This window comes from Molothrus aeneus, chromosome 29 (genome assembly GCF_037042795.1).
Source record: "Molothrus aeneus isolate 106 chromosome 29, BPBGC_Maene_1.0, whole genome shotgun sequence".
In the NCBI taxonomy this organism is placed as follows: domain Eukaryota; kingdom Metazoa; phylum Chordata; class Aves; order Passeriformes; family Icteridae; genus Molothrus; species Molothrus aeneus.
In genome coordinates this window covers 2,030,439-2,055,553 of record NC_089674.1, presented here as the reverse complement: position 1 = coordinate 2,055,553, position 25,115 = coordinate 2,030,439, and the positions used below count along the sequence as shown (strand labels likewise).

The 25,115-nt window shown below is 49.1% G+C and overlaps 1 protein-coding gene across 1 annotated transcript in view; it reads right to left on the bottom strand.

Moving 5' to 3' along the window:
* Window positions 1-4,959, bottom strand: part of ZMAT4 (zinc finger matrin-type 4) — a 51,932-nt gene extending 46,973 nt beyond the window's left edge. The window contains exon 1 of the mRNA XM_066567337.1: window positions 4,848-4,959. The gene's annotated coding sequence lies outside the window, so the exon portion shown is untranslated. The remainder of the gene's footprint in view (window positions 1-4,847) is intronic.
* Between the last annotated feature and the right edge of the window lie 20,156 nt (window positions 4,960-25,115).

Here is a 25,115-nt window from a genome sequence, read left to right as displayed (position 1 = left end):
AAGCCACTCCAGGTGCTGCAGATCCAGCACTCCAAGCTTTTCCCGTTTTCTTGGTGAATTTTGAAACCAGAGCATGTCTCACCTTCACAGCTCACTGCTGGGTGTCATGTCTCTGGCTGCATCCTCCAAGCTTTAAATACCAACGTCTCACTTCACCACCAGCTCCACCCACTGTTTTTAAGTGGCTGGATCAAATTTAGGAGCAGTTTTGAGTTCACAGTGCAGCTCCCCATGTTTCCTCATGGTTCCTGTCACTTTCTGAGAGCTGTGGGTGCAGCTCCATCACACCCAGCTCACGGGCAGTGGGCTCAGGTGCCCTCTGTGACACACACAAATAACATGGATGTGATATATAAGCAAGTAGAGCAAAGCAGGAGACAAGTGACACCTCCAGGGTGCCATAAACTGGAAAGGTTTATTTATACTCTCCCACCTTCAGGATTTGTTTCACCAACAAAGATGCATTGGCAAAAAGCAGGTCTAAGCTTAACCATACCTTCTACACCATTTCCCCTTAAACAAGGCACAGTAAATATATTTCTGCTTCAGAATTAAGAGCAACAGTATTCTTCTCCCCTATTGCTTTCTAAATGAAGCTCCTGAAAAACCCTTTTTGAAGCTTCCCAAATTCATTTCCAGACCAGCTCCCCGCTGTGCTCAGGAGAAATGGATTAAACAAGGCTTTTGAAGAGCAGCTGCCCATAAGCTGCTCTGGGGACAGCTCAGCTTTTTCCACGTCTCCTGGAAGCAGGACAGACACCAAAACACTCAGGACCAAACCTGCATGTGTAGGCAAAATGCTGCCTTTGGGTGAGAGCTGCACCTGAGGTTTGAGTCCCAGGCAGCCAGGGCTGGCAAACTCACCCAGGCCCCCTGACAGCACAATAAAGGTCTAAAACCTGTCAAGCATTGCACAACAGGCAAGTTTTGATATTGCAAATATTCATCTCCAGCCATTTCTAGTTAATGAAACAGAGCAAACTGTCGAGGAAAATGGGAACATTACAGTAAAAACAACAACAAATTAAACTCTAATGCAATTAGAGAGTAATTAGGGATCTATCCTCTGGGAGCATTTTGGAACTCTGGGTCTTTCTCAAAAATCTGATCCCTCTGCAACTTCATTCCTTTCTAGTTAATAAGGAAGAAGTGAGTGGCACGGCTCCCCCTGGTTCCCTGCAAAAAGCCATCTTCTGCTCTGCAGGAGCAGGAGGTGCTGCCAGGTAAAGCATTCACACCTCCAGGCCCAGGAAAACGCAGGTGTCAGCAGAACAGGGTGCAAAGGGAGGAGAGAAACCACAGCAGCCTGTGCCTGCTGCAAGGTGACCAGAAACACAAAGACCCAAAGGCTCTTGTGTATGAGCCAGGCTGAGCAGGCACGAGCCAGCCTGGAAAACCCTTTGTTTTCCTGCACATAGCTCAGAAAAAGATGTAGTTAATACCTCTTGACTTTTTAAATGTACTCACAAAGGTACTCCTATATATACATGAACTAAACCTACCTTAACTATACATATATATAAGGTATATATATAATAAGGTATGTATATAAAATAAGGTATGTATATATTAAATAAGGTATGTATATAATAAGGTATGTATATATTAAATAAGGTATGTATATATTAAATAAGGTATGTATATAATAAGGTGTGTATATATAATAAGGTGTATATATACGTGTGTGTGTGTATACACACACACCTTAACTAAACCTCTCAAGCTTGCTGCAGGACAGAGCAGGGCAGCCTTTGGGCATCAGTGGTGCCCCAAACCTGCACACTGCCTGGCCTCTCTCCCTGACACCCAGGAGGGCAGGGGATGTGGAGTGTGGTACCAACAAGGCATGCAGGAAATCGCAGGAGAGGTGAAAAGGCAAGGAAGCACTGTCCCACTCAGCCATTTCTCCACCCAGGCTCATCCACACGGTGCCTGAGGGTTACAGCAAAGCCTGGTGCTGTTAAATCCTCCTCTGGGGGATGCAGACACAGTGAACTTCAGAGGGTGAGGTGGTAGGGCATGAAGAAAAGCTTTCTCTCCATTCCCCGAGGCTGCTGCTCTTGCTGGGGGCAGCCCCATCTGCATTTCACAGCTCCAGTGCTTCTCAGCGAGGGGTGTTTTTCGTGCTTTGAAAGGAGCAATAAAGCTATGTCCTGCCACCTGCCCAGCAGATGTCAGGGACACAAGCCCCTCTGTGTTCAGCAGAGGAAGGCACCTGTGCAAGGAAGGGAGGTGGGAACCTTGACCTTCAGCTGTTTCTGTACCTAAATCTGCCCTTGGGACACCCAGAGCCCCACTCTGGCCTAGAAATTGGCCCAGTTCTGATCTCTCAAACCAGTTCTGGATCTCAAGTCACACCTCTTTCCTTGGGAGCTTAACCCACATAAAGTGAGAACCCCAGATCCCAAAGTGCCCAGGGCAGCAGTGCAAGGACCAGCCTGGACCAGCCCCAGGACCCTACAGCCATTTCCAAGATGGTTTGAAGAGCCTGCCTAATTGTGAAAGAGCACCTTGCAAGGGAAAAGGGTATGCTTAGAGACTCGCAGGTCTCAAAAATATGCCAACTTTTGGTCTAAAGTTGCTTTTTGCAAAGGAACAATTCTTAGCAAACCCCCACTATTTTCTGCCCTTAACTACTGGCGTGAGGGCTGTCTGTTGTTTGGGGATCTTCCCTCCCTCCCTGCAGGGAGAAATTACAAATCCACCCCCAGACCCGACCAGACATCAGCATTCCCAGGTAAATCCCCAGCAAAGGGAGAGAGGTGGTGCAGGAGCCATAAATCCCCCGAGAGAGGAAGCCAGCTGTGAGCAAGGTGCTCAGTCAGCAAGGACCAACTGGCTGCACCAATTCCTCTGCAAACTGGAAGCAGCAAGCAAAACAAATCCAGGCAAATATCAGCAAAAACAACTCCTTATCCAGACACTTTTCAAGTGGGGGCAGTCAGCAACGCTGCCAATAGCTGGGGAGGCCTCACAGGGTGCAGCACACCTGGAAAAGTGAAAGGCAGCAGCACTGCACCTGTGCTGCCCAGGGCAGGAGAAGGCAGAAAAGCCCGAGGGAGGAAGGCTGGATGAAGGAGAAAAGTTAAGACTGAGCAGCTCAGAGGCAAGGGAAATGACTTCTGAAACACCCCAGCCAGGCAGGCACACGCAGAACCGTGGTGAAATGCACAGACTGGGATCAATTACTCGGAGAGACTCACAAGTGAATAAAAATGGTCAGATAAAATCAATTGTGAGGACTGGAAATCACCTCAAATTTTGAAACTGTCCCACCCCAGGACGTGACCCGACAGCAGGATCCTCCCCAGGGACAGGGATGCAGAAGGTGCTGGTACAGGGACACTTGCATCAGGAGGTTTATAACCTACAGGTCTGCACTATTCTGAGAGCAATAAAGGATTCCCAGCCTCCTGCTTCTGATAAAATCAGGGGGAAAGACCCATTTGTACTCTAGAAAGCTCCTGGGCTGCCTCTCCTTCCTGTCCCTTCCTACAGCAGATGAGTCACTGTCTAGAACCTTTAGCAAGACACCTCTTATTGTTTATCAGGTCCCTGCTCCTCGCTGCCCCACAGCACAGGGCAGTGTCAGGCACTGCTCCAGGTCACTATTCCTTTCCTGTGGAATGATGAGGAAGCCAAAACTGAAGCTCCCTCTGTCCAGCATCCCCCTCTCTTAGCTACTCCTGCCCAAGAGCATCCCCTGCTCACCTCTCACCTCCCTGGTTGTGTTTTGCAGAGGGACTGCACGTGCAAGAGCAAACAGCACAACCTCACGCAGAAAACGCAAACTGATGGTTTTTAACTCAACACTCTGCAAATCTTCTTCTTCACCGAATACCACACGCTCAGGCCCCTTCAGCCTCACGGGAGGTTAAGAGGAGTGTGTGGGTGTCCCAAGGACAGCCACCCAAGCACGGTTAGGGTCAGGAACCAGGGGGGCACTGCCCAAGCCTGGTGTCACTCACTGAGGAACACGAACCGCTGGCAATCTGCTCAGGGGGCAGCTCCAGAGACCCTTCCCACAGCGCGAACCAGGGCTCATTTCACTCTCGCTGTGCCAGGGACAGCTTTGGCCGGGCTCTGACCTCCGGACACCCGCAGTGCAACACGTGGGGCCCGGCAGCCCCCCGGCCTCACGGCCCGATCCCCTCAGCCGGCCGAGCTGTCCCCGGGGACGGCGGCCCCAGCCCGGCTCAGCGGCCTCCCTGCTGCTCCCCAAGCCCTGCTGCCTCGGGAAGTTCTCCCAACTTCCCAAACAACGCAGAGAACAGCCCTGTTTTCCCGCAGCTGCAGACATCCCTGCACGTACCCCGAGAGCCCCGGGAGCTCCCGTTCCGCCGCTGGGCCGTGGGGCCGCCGGTGCGGACGGAGCTCATCCCGGCAGAGCACCCCGAGCTGCACCCGCAGCAGCAGCAGCGGCGGCACAGGGGCTGCTTCCCCAGGGTCCTGCACCCACAGGCCTGCCCGCTCCGCCCGCCGCCTCACAGGTGGATGCAGCATTCCCTAAAAACTCCGCCGGGAAAGCACCCGGGGGCTCGGCGCGGGGCTGGAGCGCTGGCAGGGCGAGCGCCGGTCACCGCCGGGGCTGCGGGTTGGCACGGGGGCACAGCATCCCGGGGGCGAACCCGCAGCCCGGCTCCATCCGCAGCAGCGCTGGCATCGCCCGAACCGCGCCGGCAGGCAGGCAGTCAGTCAGTCAGTCCCAGCCGGCACCGGACCGCCTCCCACCGCCCGCACCGACACCGCTGTGAGCAGCCTCCGCTCTCTCTGCAAACTTTCCTGCAACTCCCATCAACAGATCCCCGCAGCCACCCCCGCGGAACCGGCGGGTCGCCGCCCGGTACCTTCGGGTCCGGCCGCTGCCTGCGGGGCCGATGCCCAGCGCCTCCAGGGCCGGTGCCTCGGGCGCGGCGGGGCCGCTCCAGCCGGGCGCCGGCGCCACTGCCCCGCGCTCCGGGGCCGCCGCAGCCGCAGCTCCCGCCGCTCCGCCGAGCCCAGGCCGAGTGCGGCGGGGGGCGGCGGGCGGGGCCGGGCCGGGGCCGCGGCTCCTCCCCGGCAGCGCCATTGGCTCCGCCGAGCTCCGCAGGGCCGCCCGCCCGCCCCGCAGCCCCCGGCCCCGCGGCTCCGGAGCCGCCCGGTCCGGCCGCCCCCCGGGGCACGGAGCTGAGGCGGGCGGAGAGCGATGGGACGCGAGGAAACGGAAGGAGGGGAGGATTTGAATCAGGGGTGTGAAGAGATTCCTCCCTGTGAGGATGGGGAGGCCCTGGAGGACCTGTGGCTGCCCCTGGATCCCTGGAGGTGCTCAAGGATGGGTTAGCTGGGACTTGGAACAATCTGATCTGAAGGAATGTGTCCGTGCCCATGTTAGGGGTTGGAACTGGATGGTCTCTGCTATCCCTTCCAAGCCAAGTCATTCTGTGAGTCTGTAGTTTTCCCCGCTGTGAAAATAGAAGGATGTGGAGAACACACTCCCAGACTCTTACTTCTGCAGATGACACACTCATTTGAATCCCCTGGATTTATGGAAGGAGCGTGCCTGGCACTGCCGGCGCCCACCACGCGCAGCACGCGGGGACAGTGGGAGGCAAGGCAAGCTCCTGCACGGGCAGGAACGGCTTGGAGGAGAGCAAATGCCAAAGGGAACTGGGTTCATCTCCAGTCAGAGGTTGGTCACAGCCCTAGGGGAGGCAGCGGGCACTGAACAAGTGCCCCAGGTCAGGGTCAGAGCAGAGGAGCAAGGCAAGGACCAGAGCAGGGCAATGAAAAGGGCACGGAGAAATCAGGGGGACACAGACTCCTGCAAAAAACATGATGGGAAGATGATCCCTAACACAGCACGAGACACACATGCCTGGGAGTCTGTGATGCAAAGTCAGGCTCAAACCAAGCTCTCTCCCCACTCTGAAATCCAGTAATGCCTGAATCTGGAAAGAAGATGGATTTCCCTTATCTTTGTGCACGCTATCCCCAGGCAAAGCCACTTCAGGATGCAGACTGAGAGTCCTGGAAGCATCATCCCTCTGCCAACACACACCTGCAGTGGCAATGCCATCTTGCTGCCCTCCTTTCTGCCTGTGGTGGAGAGGAGGGTGAGGAGCAGCAGCTGTCAGGGAGGTTTTCTGTCCCAGCTCTGCTGAATTGGCTGGTGCCTCATTTGCCAGCAGATGAGGTAAGGAGAGGAGGTGTGATGGAGCAGGGAGGTGTCCTACCTGAAGCCCTGTCCTTCCAGGTGTAAAGCTGTGCAAACAGCCAGGACAAAGGCAGTTTATCTGGCTCTGCTCCACCTCCCTCAGTCCCCATAATATCCCTCAGCAGGGATGAGGTGGTTGGGTCTCTGCAGGGGACGGGAGATGGCTTAAAGGCTCTGCAGCTCAAGGCAGTTGGTGGTTGCACCCCAGAGGAACTGTGGCATCCTTGCCTTGCATGTCAAGATATGGAAAGGCTCCTTTGAGCCTTCACTTCCAAAGCCAGGTGAAACTAAGCCTGCATCATTCCCCTCCTGAGCATTTGGCTCATCAGGGTGGTTACATTCCCCCTTTTCTCATCAAACTGCTCTGCTCTCCAGGTGTCAGCTTTGCCAGGGTCTGACAGAAATGCTGCACCCTCAGCAATCCCTGTTTGTGGGGAGCAGATGTGGCACACATCAGAGACGGGCCTGGGGCCTGAGGGAGCTCTGCAGGCACCCACAGCCCAGCCAGGGCCCAGGGGCACTAATGGGATGTTGTCAGGACCTCCAAGAGCTGAGTCTGTGTAGTTTAATTTGTTTCTAATAAATGTACTTTGCAGACAGTCTCAAGGATTTTGTCTGTGCAATGCAGCAGGCTGAGCCATCCCACTCTCCTTTTGCTACCAGATACCTGGGGCCTCACCTCAGTGGTGAAATAAACTTTAAATCACCCTCTATCACACAAACATTAGAAAGAAAAGACTTCACCAGCAGATTTTCCATTTCCAGCTTAATCTGCTTGACAGCAGTTTTACAAACTATCTGAGCTTCATGATCCTGCTTGGCTCTTTAGCTGTAAAAAAAAAAAAAGTGTTAAGGAGCATTTAAGCCATGCAACTAAGCCTTCAAAATTGACACAAACTCTTTAGAGATGCCACCTGGAGTCTCAGATACTTAAGTGCTAAGAAGGGCAGATCAGACAATATTTGCAATGATGCAGCTACCGTTCAGGGAAGAGCTGGTTCTTAAATCCTTTCCTCACATTTTTTGGGGGGATTGTTTAATTCCCAGGAGCATCCCATGCTCACTAGCAATAAATGGCAGCATAGGCACAAGAAATGTTGGAAATAATGTTGAAAACTCAGCTTTTGCTCTATCCCAGAACCCTGCAGGGCTCAGGAATATATTTCCTGGCCCTGCGCTGGGCTAACTTTGGAACAACCCAAAACACATCAAAACAAGGAGCTGTAAAGCAGCAGCTGTGATTGATTAATCACAGTAGTGAAGCTGAAGGGTTTGATCATTTTCATAAGCTCTTTAACATCTTATTCTCCAAAGAAGGAGGGGTTACCACAGACATGGAACAAAGCAGATCACAAAGTGGAGCTGATTCCTTCCTGGAAAGGCTCTGGAGCTGCTGTGTGCCCAGCTCCTGTGTGCACTCACAGCTCAGAGCCTGCACCTCAGAGCCCACCAAAGGCCACTGCCAAACCTGCCCAAGCACATCAGCACCAGGAGGGGAGCAGGGCACCTGGTTTGAGAGAGGGGGATTGCTGCAAGGGGCTGCATCTTGCACTTTAAAAATCCTACTTTCTCTCTCATCTACATGTCAGTCAAACAAGTGACATGAGGTGTCCCACATACTCCTGGGGACACCAGGCCTTCCCCTGGAGCAATCCAATGTCAGCCTGTCAGGGCCCAGGGATCCCTCTGGCTGTCCTGGGCAGCCCAGACCCTGCCCGGGGCTCAGAGACCCTGGCACAGAGCCCAAAATGCCCCTGTGGGTTTGATTATGACCCCTGGAGCAAATTACCAACCTTGTATGAAGATCTGCAAGCCATGAGAAATTAAGTAGAATGATAGTGAATTTATCACAAGGTGAAAAAGTAGATTTTGAGGTTTTTAGAATGGGGATTTAGAGGGGCAAAATGGAGAGATCTGGGCGTGTCCAGCCTTTCTCCTTCTTCTTCTTGGCCTCCATCTTCTGCTGTGATGGTGGCACTTACAGATTGGTTAGCTCACTGTCTAACACAGGTGATGGGTATTGGGAAGGAATTGTAAACATTGTACAGGTAGTTTTTAGTATAAAGACATAACCCTGCCCTGGGGGCAGGCAGAGTGCCTGGAACTGTCCTGCTGGACGGACCTCGGCAGGGCAGGAGAAAAATTTTATAGATAAGGAACAATAAACAACCTTGAGACCGAGAAATGAAGAGCCCTGACTCCTTCTTCAAGCACCGGGCTGGGAAAAGAGACTTTGGAACTTTTCTCGGGGTCACTGCGAGCAGCAGAGATCCCGACATCAGCGTGTGGATTCAGAGTGAATTCTGAGGAGAGGAGAAATGATGCTTCACCAGGCCATGCAGCAACATCTGCTGTTCCTGATGGCATTTTCTATTTCCTTTCCTCCTTTGTGACAGCCACCTCACACATTCTCTCCTACTCCACGAGGCCCTTTGGACTTCTCCTTTCCTGAAATCAGAGCAGGCAGCAGCAGGTTCTTTGCAAAACAAAGTGTTCTGAGCGTGTTTGAAACCTGTGCCTGTTCAGTGAGGTTTGTGGGTCCCCCTGCCAGCTCCTGCTGCTTGAAACAACCTGAAGGAGTGGCTGACCCTGGCTCCATCACACTGCTAAATATGCCCGCAGGATGTCTCTAGATAAGTTACTTTGATTTCTTCAGCTCATCCCCAGCTGCAGTTTTTAATCCTCGGGATAACAAAAGGCTGAACCTCAGCTGCCTCCCAGGATCCCAGGCTCTGGCAAAGCATCGTTAGCTCTCTGCTAGAATTGCAGCACCCAGGGAGTTTGAACAAAGAGCCCCAGGCAGTCCCAGCCTGAAACACTGGGAACAATGCCATCGTTCCCAGAGAGGGGAAGATGTTTGGAAATGCAATTTCCGAGGTCACCTTTTATGATCCAGGCACACCACAGAGCCTGAGAGCTCCTTCTGACAGCCAAAGCCAGTGCTGGGACTTCCCACAATGCTGAAACAGTGGATTTCCAGCTGTTAACAGCCCCATTTCCAGCAGGTCCTCTCTCCCTCCCCATGTCCCACAGCAGCAGTTGCCCACCAGGCCTCTCTCAGAGGGATTTTAGTCTCGTTCCTGAGGAGAACAAGGCTTGGCCCACTAATCTCAGAGGCTAAAATAATTTTATGCTTTCTTTGAGAAATGGTTCCAGCAAAGCCCGGGAGATGCAGCGAGCCCAGACAGAAACATATTTCCCTTGTGGTTGTGCTGCTGCCCGGCTGCCAGCACACAGACAGGCTGTTTGTGCCTCACTAGGCAGAGCCCAGTGAAGTGTTCAACTTGAGCGTTTCTCTGAACGGTGCCACCTCAGCTGACCCCAGCTCAGCTCCACAGCTCCCCCAGCACCTCAGCATCTCCACTTCCAGGCAGTGCTTGCCTCTGCACCAGCTCCACGGGCTCCTTGCTGTCCAGCATCCAGCAGTTCTCCACTGTAGCCACATTTCTCTTCACGGAGAAAAGCAAGGCGCAATTAATTCCTCCCAAGAATATTTCTGGGTTTCACATTCTCCGAACCTCAGAGAGAGGAAAAACAGTTCTTATCTCATTTGCTGTGCCTGTGTTTGTGCCAAAGTAGAATGCAATATGGAGATAATTCTTTGCCCAGAGTTATGGTGTTTTGTTTCCTTGGTCTGTCAGGGCCAAGTGTGTAGCCCCACATTTCTCTTCACAGAGGAAAGCAAGGCACAATTCTTCCCAAGAATATTCTTATCTCATTTGCTGTGGCTGTGTTTGTGCCAAAGTAGAATGCAATATGGAGATTGTTCACCCAAAGTGATGGTGTTTTGTTTCCTTGGTGTGTGTGGGGACTGTTTGGGGACAGTCATGACATCCTGTGCAGTTGAGTGTTTGGCAGATTCAGTTTAGGTGCAATGTAATGTAGTATAGAATAATATAGTACAATAAAGTAATTAATCAGCCTTCTGATAAGATGGAGTCAGAGGCATCATTCTCTCCCCTCATTGGGGGCAAAAATATCATCAATACTCCCCTGCTTCAGAAAGTCCTGAGATCCTCCCACCTCTCACCAAGGGCAGGCACCAAGGCAAAGCCCAGGCACAGGGAGATGATTGGACCCCTCAAGCAGAAATATTGACTCCTGCACAGGAAAAAAATGGACTTCAGCCCAAGCTGAGCTGTGTCCTGGAAGCCTCCTGTAAACAAGAGCTTCCCTTGCCTGTGACTCACTGAGCATCACCAGTGCCCCAGTTTCTCTGAGACCTGGGGAGCAACCCCTGCCCGTGCTGCCAGCATCAGTGTGGGGGCAGAGCAGTGTCACACCCAATGAACAGCTACAGCTGCTGCTGCTGCTGCTGGAGCCCCCAGGTGGGAAGAGGGTTGAGTAAAGGGCTCTTACCAGCCAAAGCATCTCAAAAGCTCCCCGGTGGCTGAGCAGGTGCCATCTGCCAGCCCTGAGCAGCAGTGCAGCCACAAGGGTGAGCTCCCAGTTTGCTCTACCTGCCCTCTGCTGCTGCCTGCACGGGGAAGGGCTGGGCCAAGCTGCCTGGTGGCTGTCACTGGAGGTTTCTGTCTGCCAGGACAGCCCACAGCAGTGGGAGATGCAGACCAGCTCTCCCCTGGGGTGGTGACAGCCTTCAGGGCATGGCAAAAGGGATTCCCCATCTCTCAGGCAGTCTGCACTGTCTCCACAAGATCAGAAAGGGAAGTTCCCTCCTGGAAGCAAATCACCCTCTGCATCTGGGCCCCACAACACACACGGCATCAGAAGCAATTTTCATACCCTAGCCTCATGTGCAGGGCTTTCTACCTTGCTATAAATAGTTTCTAGCACTGCTGAGCAAGGATTAATGACTTTTCTAATTATACCACCATTAGCTGGTGACAGAGGAGTGATACTGTGCAGATGTCTGAGCCCACTCACCCAGCACGGCTGGATTGCTCTGTGCAGAACATACCTGTGTGGTGTCACCTCATAATTTCAGAGAGCAACAAATCACAGGAAAGTGCAGGAAAGCAAAAAAAAAAAAAAAAAAAAAAAAAGGGACTTTCTCAGTATTAAATAAGAGATGTCTGGAAACCATAAGTGCTCCAAGTTCCTCAAAGGAATCCCATCAGCCTTGGGTGGCATCTCACAGAGCTGCAATTTCCATGTAAACGTTACCTGTGATTTGTAGCCTCTCACAGCACCACTCTGGAGTGTACTGACCTGCTTCATATTGGCTTCCCGACTGACCCTTGATTTGAAATTGGATTGCCTCATTTACCAGGCAACTGCTTGCTTTGTCCTACTGAAAAGGGGCATTTTTCACGTGGCCTGCCCTGCCAGGATGCCTGAACCATCATTCAGCCACTTGTGGCAGCCCTGGCAGACCCAAGCTGGAAACCAGCTTTGCCCAAACAGCTCTTTTCCATACGACCTGCTAATAATGCACTCAAGAATTTCTGTAGAAGGGCTCTTACTTCAGAAAATGCTAATTTTCTGGCAGGAAAGCACCTCTTGCAACACCTTAGGGAGGTTTCAGCCCACCCTCTGTGGTTTCAGCTTTACCATTTATAACAGCATGAACAAGGTGCAGTTTTGGAGGGGAGCACAGTATTTCAGTGCCAAAAGAACTCTGTTTTTCTGAACAGTGGATGGATATGGCAATAAACATTTTCTCCTGAGGCTATGGCAGGTGCATCGTTTGCCTGGGAAGATTACTGGGAAACTTAACAGCCAAGGAGCACTTAGCTGAGCAATGCAGCACTGCAGCTTCCATCCGCAGGACCCCAGCAATGGGGCAGCTCCTCTCTGTAGCCCAGGCTCCAAAATCTGGATTTTCCATCCTCTCTACAGAGGCTGAGCCCCTCTCAGCAGACTCCACCGGGCTTCTGACAGAGATGTTCATTGCACGGGCTCCCAGAAGGGGAGGGATCAAGCAGGTTCTTTTTGCCCAGTCATTTGGAGATAATCAAAGTCGCTCCTTGCAGCTGGCATCTGCCTGTGTGGGTTCCCATCTGTGACAATAGCAATTCTGTTAGTTCCACAAGGCAATGCCTGTGTTCTGCAGAGCAGGTGAAAAGAGCTGTCCTGGGTTCCTGCCATGGTCACAGGAAGCAGTCCCTGAGGTGTGTGTGCCCAGTGTCACTGTCACATTTTCTGTAAAAATCCCTTCGCCCAGGATTCTTCTCCTGGGAAGCTGAGAAGCCTCAGAGAAAAAGGAAAACAATAATTATCTGATTTGCTTCTCCTGTGTTTTGCTGCTTTGGAATGTGTTTGGACATTGTTTATCCAACAGGTGATTGTTTCATTGGTTTCACGGGAATTGTTTTTGACTTAATGACCAATCAGGGCCAAGCTGTGTCAGGACTCCGGAAAGAGTCAGTATAGCATTTATAAATGCTTATAAAACAATATTACTTATAAAACAATATTATCTCATTTGCTTCTCCTGTGTTTTGCTGCTTTGGAATGTATTTGGACATTGTTTACCACCAGGTGATTGTTTCATTGGTTTCATGTGAATTGTTTTTGACTTAATGACCAATCAGGGTCAAGCTGTGTCAGGACTCTGGATGGAGTCACAAGTTTTCATTCTTATCTTTCTAGCCTTCTGTCTGTATCCTTTATTCTTTAGTATGGTTTAGTCTAGCATTTATAAATGCTTATAAAACAATATTACTTATAAAACAATATTATCTCATTTGCTTCTCCTGTGTTTTGCTGCTTTGGAATGTATTTGGACATTGTTTACCACCAGGTGATTGTTTCATTGGTTTCATGTGAATTGTTTTTACTCATTTACCAATCAGGGCCAAGCTGTGTAGAGACCTCTGGAAGGAGTCACGAGTTTTCATTATTATCTTTTTAGCCTTCTGTCTGTATCCTTTCTGTAGTCTTTAGTATAGTATTCTTTCATATAATATAGTATCATCAAATAATAAATCAGCCTTCTGAGAACAGGGAGTCAGATCCATCACTCCTCCCTTTGTCTGGGCACCGCACAAATACAATTGCCCAGCTCCTGCAGGGATTGCCCCCAGCACGCTCAGGGTGACCCCAGGACAGTGTGGCTGCTCTGCCCTGGAGCCAAGGGGGTGCAGGGAGCCTTCCCTGCCCCTCTGCCCTGCAGCACAGCCCAGGCCCCCATGGCCATATGGCAGCTCCTGTCCTCTGGCTCCGGAGCGTCGCTTCCTTTCTGTTCCAGCGCCAGCCTTGTCAGAGTGCTCCAGAAACCACTGCTGCTATTTTTAGAGGGTTAACAAATACCTCTAGGAAAAAAATAATCCGCTGGTACGTGACTCCCTTTCAGCCCAACACTCAGCAAAGGGCCACAGCGTCAGTTCAGGAGCTGTGAAGATGAAACGAGACCGATGAACTCTGTCTACCCTCACCCACCTGCCCACAGTGAGGGAACACGAGAAAACAGCCAACCTTCTCTCTGGTTGCCAAGGTTTCTCATTTTTATGTATAGTTACATATATTTATAGTGCCCCTTGCTATCAAAAATGAGCAAAGGGAACAGCAGATAAGACAGCCTAGCAGGATTGTTTCTCAACAGAATGTTTTTCACTTTTCCATGGGGCGTCAGCAGCTCTTTAAAGTCTTTTTATTACATCCTGCATTAGATGCAAAACCATATTTCAAAGACACTTTGAAAAAGAAAAATGCAGATTTTGTACTGTGCCACCTGCAAACATGGAGGCATGACCCACATTAGGGAAACTGGGGAGGGAAGAAAGCAGAGAAGGAGAGAGGGAGGGAGCTCTGTGGAGGAGACCAGGCCATTTAAAACACTTCAAAAATAAAAACTCATGGGGAAATCGCTGCCTTTCTGATTATAGCTTTTAGGGGAGCTCCTCACCCTCTCCCTAGTGAGGCTGGGGAGGTCTCAGGTACCCCACGTTCTGCATTTAAATCCATGTAGCAAAAATTAACCAGCTTGGATTTTCTGTGAAATGAAATCAACAAAGCTTCCATTATGTTTTGTTCTTCCTTAATTAGTTAGACCACAAATTACAAATCAAAAGTCTCCTCATCTCTGCTCCATCCAGCACAGAGACTGTTATCATTTCCTGAATTTTCTGGGGATTGACTTTCACTTTTTTAAAGCATGAAAAGCTTTTAACAGCCACAAGCAATTAGTGAAAGGAATGAAGCAGCAGCTCGGATGTCCAGATTAGTTATGCCACAGAGAGGCACCGACCTCATTAGGCCAGACTGGGAACTCTGACAGCTGTGCTCAATCCCAGAAACCAGGACAGGTGCAGAATTCAGCAGCTCTTTCTCACTGGCACAAATTGTGTTGTTGGTTATTACCTGGGCAGAGGAGAAGCAAAGCTCTGCTGCTGCTCTTTGGGTTTATTCTTTAAAAAATACAGGATTTAGGGCAAATGGATCTTGCCAAGACTCGTTCCAGAGTGGCATTGAAACAGAGCAGAAACAAAAATAATTAAATATATTATACAGATTCTGCATATGTATATATGTGAAAAACACCAATCAGTTGTTTTTAGAATTTTAAAAGTTTAATAGTAATAAAATGGTTATAAAAATAGTAATATAATTAGAGTAAAAAAAAAAATTGGACATTTAGGACAATATGAGACAATAAAAACAAAGAGTTATGGACAGCCCAGGTACCTTTTTCTGGGCAAAATCATCCCGAAAAAGGACCCACGTTAACAGAGGATTAACCCTTAAAAGCAACAGCCTGTTGCATATTCATACACCTCATCCATGATGCATAAATTCCATTCCAACACAGGATTCTGGCCGGGCAGTGTCAGCTTCTTCCTCTGAATCCTGACTGCATCTTCAGGGCTGAGCAAGGTGGGAAGAAGTTCATTTCTTCTGATAATGGAGCAATAAATTCTTTTTCTCTGAAAGATTCAGGTGTCCTGTGGCTGCTATCTCGGTGTGAGTCCTTTATTTTAAAAAAGTATCCTACATAGCATAGTAAGATACTACTCTATTTTCACTCTTCTATTTTTCTATTATTCTATACTATTCTATTTTTCTATTCTATTCTATTCTATTCTATTCTATTCTATTCTATTTTTCTATTATTTTATATATTCTATTTTTCTATTCTATTCTATTCTATATTTCTGTAAAGATACTATTTCTATTTTAACATCACGTTATAACCTAAAACCATATTTAACACGCTGCTTAAGAAAATTGACACAGCACAGCTTTCTAACATAATACATATAATACTTCATATTTGCGAAAAATCATAAAATACGCGTTTTTCGCAACACAGATAATACCTAAATGAATGAAAAATTACAGAAGCGATGGAGTTGGACCAGGACAGGCGGGCGGGCTCCGGGATCCCGGGGCGCTCCGAGCGCCGTTCCCGGGACGAAGGCGCCACCGCGCGGCTTCGGGGACAAACCCCGGCACCCGCAGCCCTGCGGGGGCACAGAGACCCCCGGGCCGGCAGCAGGAGGCACCACAACCCAAGGAAGGTGGAAACCTGCGGAGTCCTGCTCCTCCTCGGGGCCGCCGGAGTGGGGAACGGGCAGGATTTTCCCCCGTTCTCGGCGCTGCTGAGACCTCGAGGGTTCTGGTCCAGTTCTGGTCCCTCGGTTTGGGAAGGATGTTGAGATGCTTGAGCGAGTCCAGAGGAGGGCAGCAAGGCTGGTGAGGGGCTGGGAACACAAACCCTACGTTGCCACATTTCACAGGGAAAAGCAAGGCACAATTCTTCCCAAGGATTTCCCAAGGATTCACATTCTCTGAACCTCAGGGGAAGGGAAAACGCAATTCTGATCACTTGCTGTGCCTGTGTTGTGCCAAAGTAGAATGCAATATGGAGATTGTTTGCCCCAAGTGAGGATGTTTTGTTTCCTTGGCCTGTCAGGGCCAGGTGTGTGTGTGTCAGGACTGTCAGGGGACAGTCACGAGATTCTGTGCAGTGTGTGCGGAGTGAGCACAGGGCAGATTCAGTTCAGATCAAATGTATACAGTACAGTATAATAAAGTCATTAATTAGCCTTCTGATATCCATGGAGTCAGATGCATCATTCTGTCCTTTGCTGGAGTTGCCTTTGATTTACAATAGCCCTGTGAGGAACGTTTGGAGGAGCTGGGGTTGGTTTATCCTGGAGAAGAGGAGGCTCAGAGGTGCCCTTATTGCTCTCTGCGATTTCCTGAAGGGAGGTTGCAGACAGGTGGGGTTGGTCTCTGACAGAACCAGAGGGCACAGCCTCGAGCTATGGCAGGGAAGGTGTCACAGAATCCCAGAATCCCAGAATCACAGAATCCCAGAATCCCAGAATGATGAGGTTGGAAGAGACCTCTGAGATCATCCAGTCCAACCTGTGCCCTCACACCTCACCCAGACTATAGCACCCAGTGCCATGTCCAGGCTTTTTTAAACACAACCAGAGATGGTGATTCCACCACCTCCCTGGGAAGAGCATTCCAGTGCTTTATTATTCTTTTGGTGAAAAATTTCTTCCTAATATCCAACCTGTTGGTCTCTTCCACCAGGCAGCACTGACAGAACCAGAGGACACAGGCTCAAGCTACGGCAGGGAAGGTACAGGTTGGATATTAGGAAAAAGGATTGGGTATTAGGAAAAATTAGGATTGCTCCTGTGCAATTAGGATTGCTCCCAGTGTGCAGCTCCAGCAGCATTCACAGCTGGTTCCTCCCAGCAGAGGCACTGCAGGAGGAGCTCCTCTTATTCATGAAGTAAGGTGATCTGCAGGGAATTAACTTTGGACCCCATCCCAAAGCTGAAAGAAAGAGCAGATCAAATTCAGTGCCACTCTGGAAAACACAACAGTGCTTTTCTGAGAGTGAACTGAAGAAATTTCAGTATCTGCAGGCAAACAATGAACCTCTTTCACATTCTACAGGATTATGTCTGTCTTGCTATTAATTCACTCATCTAATTGCAGACAATCTGGTTTCTATGCTGTAATCTGATATTTGCACAGAAGTGAAACAAGTATCTTGCCATTGAATCCTTTTTTACTGGGAGGAAACAGTTCAGGTATTGAGAGATGCTTATCAAAGAGCAGGAGCTCTGCGTTCCCAGCTGGAGCTGAGCTGTCCTGCTTCAAGGAGAAGGAGCTTGTTGGGGAAAAGGATGTGTGCCCACCTGGATGAGCTGAGGATGCCCTTCTCCTTCCCTGAAGTGCCAGCCTGTACCACACAGGTGCACCAGGAGCCAGTACAAGGGTGTCACTCTGATTTTTAAAGATTTTCTAAGCCTTCTGATGTTCACATTCTTGTAGCAAACTTTCCCACATGCTTTCTGCAAATAACTCATTGTTTTGCATTCTTTTATAGAAGAAGAGAAATTTGATGGGCTGTTGGTTTGCCCAGTGTCATTGGAGAGGTGGCACTGTCACCCTCCAATCCACTGTCTCTTTTAGAAAACTATAAATGCTGGAGTCAGAAAATAAACTTCCCTTTTCTTCACCTTGAGAGCAGCAGTGTGTGTGCAATTGTGTTGTTTCGTGTCCTACAGTGACACAAGGGCACTTAGAAGGAGCCCCAGGGAAGACAGGATGACTGAAAACACCAGAGAAGGTGAACTCAGAAAACAAGGAGCTTTCAAGGATCAGATGTGGCCTGTGAAATATTGTATAGGGATTTTGGAAGTGACTCAGGTTCTCAGTTAGAGCAATCTGTTTGCTCCTGCTAGAGAACCGTATCACTTCCATCTCCAAGTGAACAGAAGGGGCACAGAAGAAAAACGGGGTGGGGAAATAAAACTCTGTTTCCATTCTCCCACTGTACAGACTTCTCCACATCGAAGAAGATTTTTTAAGGCAGAAAATCCTGGTTTCACAAGAAAGGGGAAATGTTTGGGACACAAAGGTCAGCAGAAACAATGCAAAACGTTAGAGCCACAAACACAGCAAGAGAGTCCCTGGCCCCACTGTGCTGGGACTCTCTCAGCCTCCCTGCCAAGAGAGAAACAATGGCTTGTAGCTCGCCAGCACAGCACAAATTCCAGACTGCCATCTGGGAATTCCAGAGTGCCATTCCCTGTGCTGCCAACTGAGCTGAGCACGGAGCCAGGCTGATCCTCTGGGAGCACAGGATCCATGCAGGAGAATGAGCACAGGATCCATGCAGAACAAGCACAGGCTCCATGCAGGAGAATGAGCACAGGCTGATCCTCTGGGAGCACAGGATCCATGCAGGAGAATGAGCACAGGATCCATGCAGTAGAATGAACACAGGATGATCCTCTGGGAGCTCAGGATCCATGCAGGAGAACGAGTACAAGATTCATGCAGGAGAAGGAGCACAGGATGATCCTCTGGGAGCTCAGGATCCATGCAGGAGAACGAGTACAAGATTCATGCAGGAGAAGGAGCACAGGATGATCCTCTGGGAGCTCAGGATCCATGCAGGAGAATGAGCACAAGATCCATGCAGAACAAGCACAGGATCCATGGAGAACAAGCACAGGATCCATGCAGGAGAAGGAGTACAGGATGATCCTCTGGGAACTCAGGATCCATGCAGGAGAAGGAGCACAGGATCCATGCAGAACAAGCCCAGGATCCATGCAGGAGAAAGAGCCCAGGCTGATCCTCTGGGAGCCCAGGATTCCTGCAGGAGAATGAGCACAGGATCCATGCTGGAAAAGAAGCCCAGGCTGATCTGCTGGGAGCACAGGATCCATGCAGGAGAGGATGTCAGAACCCAGGAATCCCTCTGGCTGCCCTGGAGGACTCAAGGCCCTGCCCAGGGGGCTCAGAGACCTTGGCACAGAGCCCAAGACCCCCGTGCCTTTGATTTAGCCCTTGGAAAAACCAATTACCAACCTTTATATGAAGAATTACAAGCCACGAAAGTTTAAGTAGAATGACAGTGAAGTTATCACAGGGTGAAAAATAGGGGACAAGATGGAGGAATCCGGATGTGTCCAGCCTTTCTCCTTCTTCTTCTTGGCCTCCATCTTCTGCTGTGATGGTGGCACTTTTAGATTGGTTTAGAGTTGAAGCTCACTGTCTAACACAGGTGATAGGTGTTGGGAAGTAATTGTAAATATTGTACAGGTAGTTTTTAGTATAAAAAGATAACACCACCCTGGGGGCAGGCAGAGTGCCTCTGTCTGTCCTGCTGAGCAGGCCTTGGCTGGACAGGAGAAAGAATTTTATAGATAAGAAACAATAAACCACCTTGAGAATGAGAAATGAAGAGCTCTGACTCCTTCGAGCGCTGGGCTGGGAAAAGAGACTTTAACACATCTCAGGGTCACTGTGAGCAGCAGAGATCCTGGGAAGAAGGAGCCCAGGATCCATGCAGGAGAATGAGCCCAGGATCCATGAAGGAGAATGAGCCCAACTGTTTCACAGCAAGCAAAAGAGATCCAGGAAAATGTTTTTCTCTGAGTGAATGACTGCGAGGAGCTGCTGTAAACACTGCACTCAGAGTCCAAGAAACACAGAGCTGAATATTACCTGTCACAACACATTGCCAGCCCCATCCTGCCCGTTTGCCAGGAGCTGGCTGGGGCAGCAGGCACCTGGCTGCTGCTGTTCGGGCAGCTCCAGCACAGTAATGCTCCAAAGGAGGAGAGAGAGCACAGCCCTCTGCTATTTGGATTTAAAAAAAAAAAACATGCAGACAAATCACAGAGCTTTTCTTAATGCTGCCATGATACACAAATAAGAGGCTTAAATATAATTATAGGTTGTTTAATCAGTGAGAATAAAGAAATATGTAGTAATTGATGCCATATTTTATAAATATCCTAACTGTTTAAGAAACGGGAAATGTTTTCTAAAGAAATACTTTAGCATAATGATTATAAAGCCCTTTAATGTGAGAGAGCTGCTTTCTGAAGCCAGTTTTAGATTCAGGCTCATGAACATAAATAGAGTTAATTGCCCTTCTGTGTGAGCTGGATGTTAGCACATTCCAGCAGAGCGTGCATTTTCCAAAGTGCCAATTCCAACACATTCCACCCTGTGCAATTTTTGCCTTTCTGCACAGCACAGAGGACAGGCACATCTGGGCAAGGGTAAAGTGAAGATGCTTGTAGCAGTGAGCCTTGGAGGTGGATTGAGACATGGACTGCTGGCCCAGATGTTAGCTGGGTATCCAAGTGAAAATGTGGGGTTTTATTCTGAATTCACCCCATAAAGGAGAGCACATTGATGTGCACATGGTGACGGGGAGAAGGGATGCTGGTGGCTTCTTCCATTTTCCTTCTCCAAAACTGCAGTGCCAAGGGAAAAGGGGAAATCCTTCTTCAGAGGCAGCTTCTCAGCTGGCAGGCTCGGCAGGCAGCCCAGAGGGGCAGGGTGGACTCACACGCATGGAAAAGTGCCAGGGTGTGCTCTGCCCTTGCCTGGGGTGGGCAGCAGGACAGGTGCCATGCATCAGGCATCCCTCAGCCCCCCCAGCTGTTCACTGAGCTCCCAGTGCCCCTGAGATCCCATGGAGGGATGTTCCTCCCCCAGAACAGCCACGCTCTCAAGCACAAAACTCAATATCAAGTTATACATGAGAAAAGCAAATGAAAATACAACACAACTCTACCCAAAGGTCTTACAGAAACAAAACATCCCCACCCCTGAGGGTAAACACCACCTTGGATTTGGTCCTGTGGCCTGAAAACAGGGACCACTTTGTATGTAATGCTAAAAATAACAAAACCATCCCCGTTTGGACATTTGGCATTCCCAGCTGCCAGATCCCAGCGTGGAGCAGCCCAGTGCCAGTGACCCGTGTCAGGGGCTGCCTCAGGGCACCTCCTTCCCTGGGGTTTTGGGTTTCTGCCTTTAATGAGCTGGTGATGAGTGACCCTTCTTCACTCCCGGGCCTTCTGGGAGTCAGGAAGAGCCATTTTAAATCAAATTTCCTCCTAGGGATGTTCTGAGGCTGGGGGGAAAGCGCTCTATTGAGACAGCACCAGTCCCAGCTCCCTTCTGCAGCCTTGCTGCCTGCTCCAAGTGTCTGTCACCACATCAGATGGCCAAGCATGAGTGGCACCTCTGCTGCCATTCCAAATTCCAGCCTGTGGTGTCTGTGAGGGTCCCCAGGACGAGGGGAGAGATGAATCTGAGTCCATGTTCTCAGAAGGCTGATTTATTATTTTATGGTATTATATTATTTAAAAGATACTAAATATATATATATGATATTATATTATATAAATATAACATCATCTAATATATAAATAATATAAATATAAATATAAATATAAATATAAATATAAATATAAATATAAATATAAATATAAATATAAATATATATTTTATTATATTATATAAAATATACTAAATATATATATGATATTATATTATATAAATATAACATTATATAATATATAAATAATATAATATAAATATATGTTTTATTATATTATATAAAAGATACTAAATATATTATATATATATCATATATATTTAGTATATTTTATATAATATATATCATATATATAATATATATCATATATAGCATTTATGATATATATGATATAGCATATCATATATATGATATATAGCATTTATGATATATTTATTATATACTTATGAGATATATATGATATATATTAATATGTATGTATGATATACATATCATAAATATATAAATACTATACTAAAGAAAGAGAAAAGATACATCAGAAAGCTTAACAAAAATGAACAATAAAAACCTGTGACTGACACAGAGAGCCTGACACAGCTGGACTGGGATTGGCCATTAATTAAAAACAATTCACATGGAACCAATCAAACATTCACCTGTTGGTCAACAATGTCCAAGCCACATTCCAAAGCAGCAAACACAGGGGCAGCAATCAGATAATTCTTGTTTTCATTCCTCTCTGAGGGTTCTCAGCTTCCCAGGAGAAAATCCTGGGCAAAGAGGATTTTTCAGACAATATCATGGTGCCACCAGCCCCACAACTGCTCCAGCATCTGCCTGGGGGGATGCTGAAAATGCAGAAAAATCTGCCCGGTGGGCTCTGTGGGATCAGTTATTGGGTTAAAAGGGGAAATAATCCAGGTGTCAGCTCTTAATTGGATAGCTTAGCTGTAAAACACCTTGCAATGAAAGATTGTTGGCCATTTTTGCAGTGCTTTTCCAGTGTGCTGAGCCTGGTGTGCACAGAGTGCAAAACTCTAGATAAGATAACAATAAACAAGAACCTGAAGACCGAAAAAATCCAGTGCATCTCTCTTTCCTGACACAAGACCACTCCAGGAGGGCATCCCCCAACAGGGGAGGGCCCAGCCAGAGTCCCAGAAGTTGGGGGATCTGCTGCAGGTACCGCGGCTGAAATGCTGGGATGCAGCACGAGCTCCAGCTGGACCAGCTCTGTCCAGGGCCAGGCTCTTCTGGAGCCTTCCAAGGCTCTGTGCTCTTGGTCATCAGCAAACCTTTTCACTGCTGAGAGCACTCTTCTGTCTTGGAGTCCTACACTGCAAAAGACTTTTTTTGTGTGCTGCAGGATCTGATCACCTGAATATTTCCTAAGTGCATGGGGTCGACCCCACTGCACAGATCTTGCCTGTGTCACAGACATCTTGTATGGAAAATCCTTTCCTTAGGATTTTTCCTCCTGAGAAGGAGGGCTCTGTCCAGGGCCAGGCTGTTCTGGACCCTTCCAAGGCTCTGTGCTCTTGGTCATCAGCAAACCTGCAGTTTGGGAAGCAGAGCAGAGCATTTGGCTCCGTGCCTCAGCTAAACACAGCCCCATCCATCAGCAGCTTGGCTTCTCATTCACATGATGGGCTTGATCTTGAAACCATCTGTTTTCCCTCAGCTTGCATCCAGCTCTCACTTGGACAGCAGGGCCCTTTGCAGCCACAGCCCCGGGGCATGGGGGTGGGTGGGGAGGCTGCTTCACTGCCTGCTCTCTGTGGCCAGGAAAAGGGAATTTGGCTGGAGACACACAGCAGTGACCCTTCTCCTGCAGGCAGAGGTAAGACTGGCAGGACTTGCTTGGGAGAACAGCCAGGGCAGGAGCCCTGGGACAGCTCAGAGGGTGCCACTGGGGCTGCTCATGTGTGACCGTGTCCACAGGGGTCTGAGGATGAGGGAAGAGATGAGGATCTGACTCCATGTTTCAGAAGGCTGATTTATTATTTTATGATATATATTACATTAAAACTACACTAAAAGAATAGAAGAAAGGATTTCCTCAGAAGGCTGGCTAAGAATAGAATAAGAAGGAATGACAACAAAGGTTTGTGGCTCAGACTCTCTGTCGGAGCCAGCTGGACTGTGATTGGCCATTAATTAGAAACAACCACATGAGCCCAATCCCAGATGCACCTGTTGCATTCCACAGCAGCAGATAACCATTGGTTACATTTTGTTCCTGAGGCCTCTCAGCTTCTCAGGAGGAAAAATCCTAAGGAAAGGATTTTCCATAAAAGATGTCTGTGACACAGGCAAGATCTGTGCAGTGGGGTCGACCCCATGCACTTAGGAAATATTCAGGTGATCAGATCCTGCAGCACACAAAAAAAGTCTTTTGCAGTGTTGGACTCCAAGACAGAAGAGTGCTCTCAGCAGTGAAAAGAAACCCTCAGCAGTCTGAGAGTCTGTGATGAGTACTTTCATTCTGGCAATACTTTTTTTAACCTCTCTGTAGGTTTTCTCCTCCAAATGAAAGTGATCTGGAGTCTGTCACCAAGAGCCTCTGAGTGCCCTGGTTGTGGCTTGGGGCTTTGTTTCTTTTCCAGGCAGTAGAACCAACCTGTTCACTGAAGGGTTTCTTTTCTTCCCTCCTTGGGATTGCTTTTGCTTTATCTCAAAGGGCTCTTATTAACTGACAGGTTGGTGTAAACACACATTTGGAAAAGTGCAAACAGGCGGCAGTGCCTGTGTCCTGCACACACACAGCTCCACAGTGATCACAGCCAGGATTCCTCTGTGTGCCCAGGACAGCCCCAGCACCTGCCTGGGGGGAAAACAGAGCTCTGGACTGCACTTGTGTCCCCAAAACACCTCCAGCATCTGCCTGGGGGGGAAAAGCAGAGCTCTGGGCTGCTCTTGTGTCCTTACAACAGCTCCAGCATCTGACTGGGGGGAAAGCAGAGCTCTGAAAAGCAGAGCTCTGGGCTGCACTGTGTCTCAGATGGGCTCACCTGGGGAAAAGTGGCCTCTGGCCTGCAGAAAGCACCTGGCCAGTTGTGCCTCCTGCCCTGCAGCAGCCAAGGGATGGAGGGAAGGTGAGGCAGAGGGACAGAGCTCTGTGTGCCCACCAGGCCTTTCCCTGCCTCGAGTGAAGCAGAGTCTTGCCCAGCTGAGCAGCACAAGCAGCTCCAAAACCCACAAGAGCGAACTGTGCACTTGTAGTGCTGCAGAAGGCAAAGAGAACATTTCCTGCAGGTGTTTCTCCTGCCCTGGGCCAAACCTGGACCTGGCACAAGTCAAAGCAATGCCCAGAGGAGCCGATGAGAGTGAGCCTGCCATGCTGCCACCCTGGGCAGTAACTCCTGGGGACACCATGGGATGCTCTGTCAGCCTCTCAGCAGCTCGTGGTGCCAAGTCTGCAGGAGCAGGTGAGGTACCACAGAGGGAGGGTAATTAAAACCAACTGCCAAGGAAATGTCTGGAGACAGCAGCAAAGTGTCAGGCTCAGGATAAGGCCTGCTCCTGCAGCATGCACACAGATAGCTCTGTGTATCTCTGGGAGGGCCCTGCAGAGGTCATTTCCAAGGAATGGATACAGAGGAGATTTTTGTATTAACCCTTTGCTTGTCTTGGCATTGCAGGTAAAATCCTAGCAGATTATTATTTTGTTGTTATTTTCTTGCTGTTGCTGCGCCATTTAGAAGATCAGCTGCTGTCAGCCAAGCTCTCCCCTCACTCCAGGATCCCTGGGGCTTACATCCACAGACATCCCTCCATTGCTGTAGGGCACATCTCCACCCTCGAGGGACAATCGTGGATGCCCCATGGCTGGAGGTGTTCCAGGTAAGGATTATGAGCAACCTGATCCAGCAGCAGGTGTGGTCTTTAGGGCCCCTTTCAGCC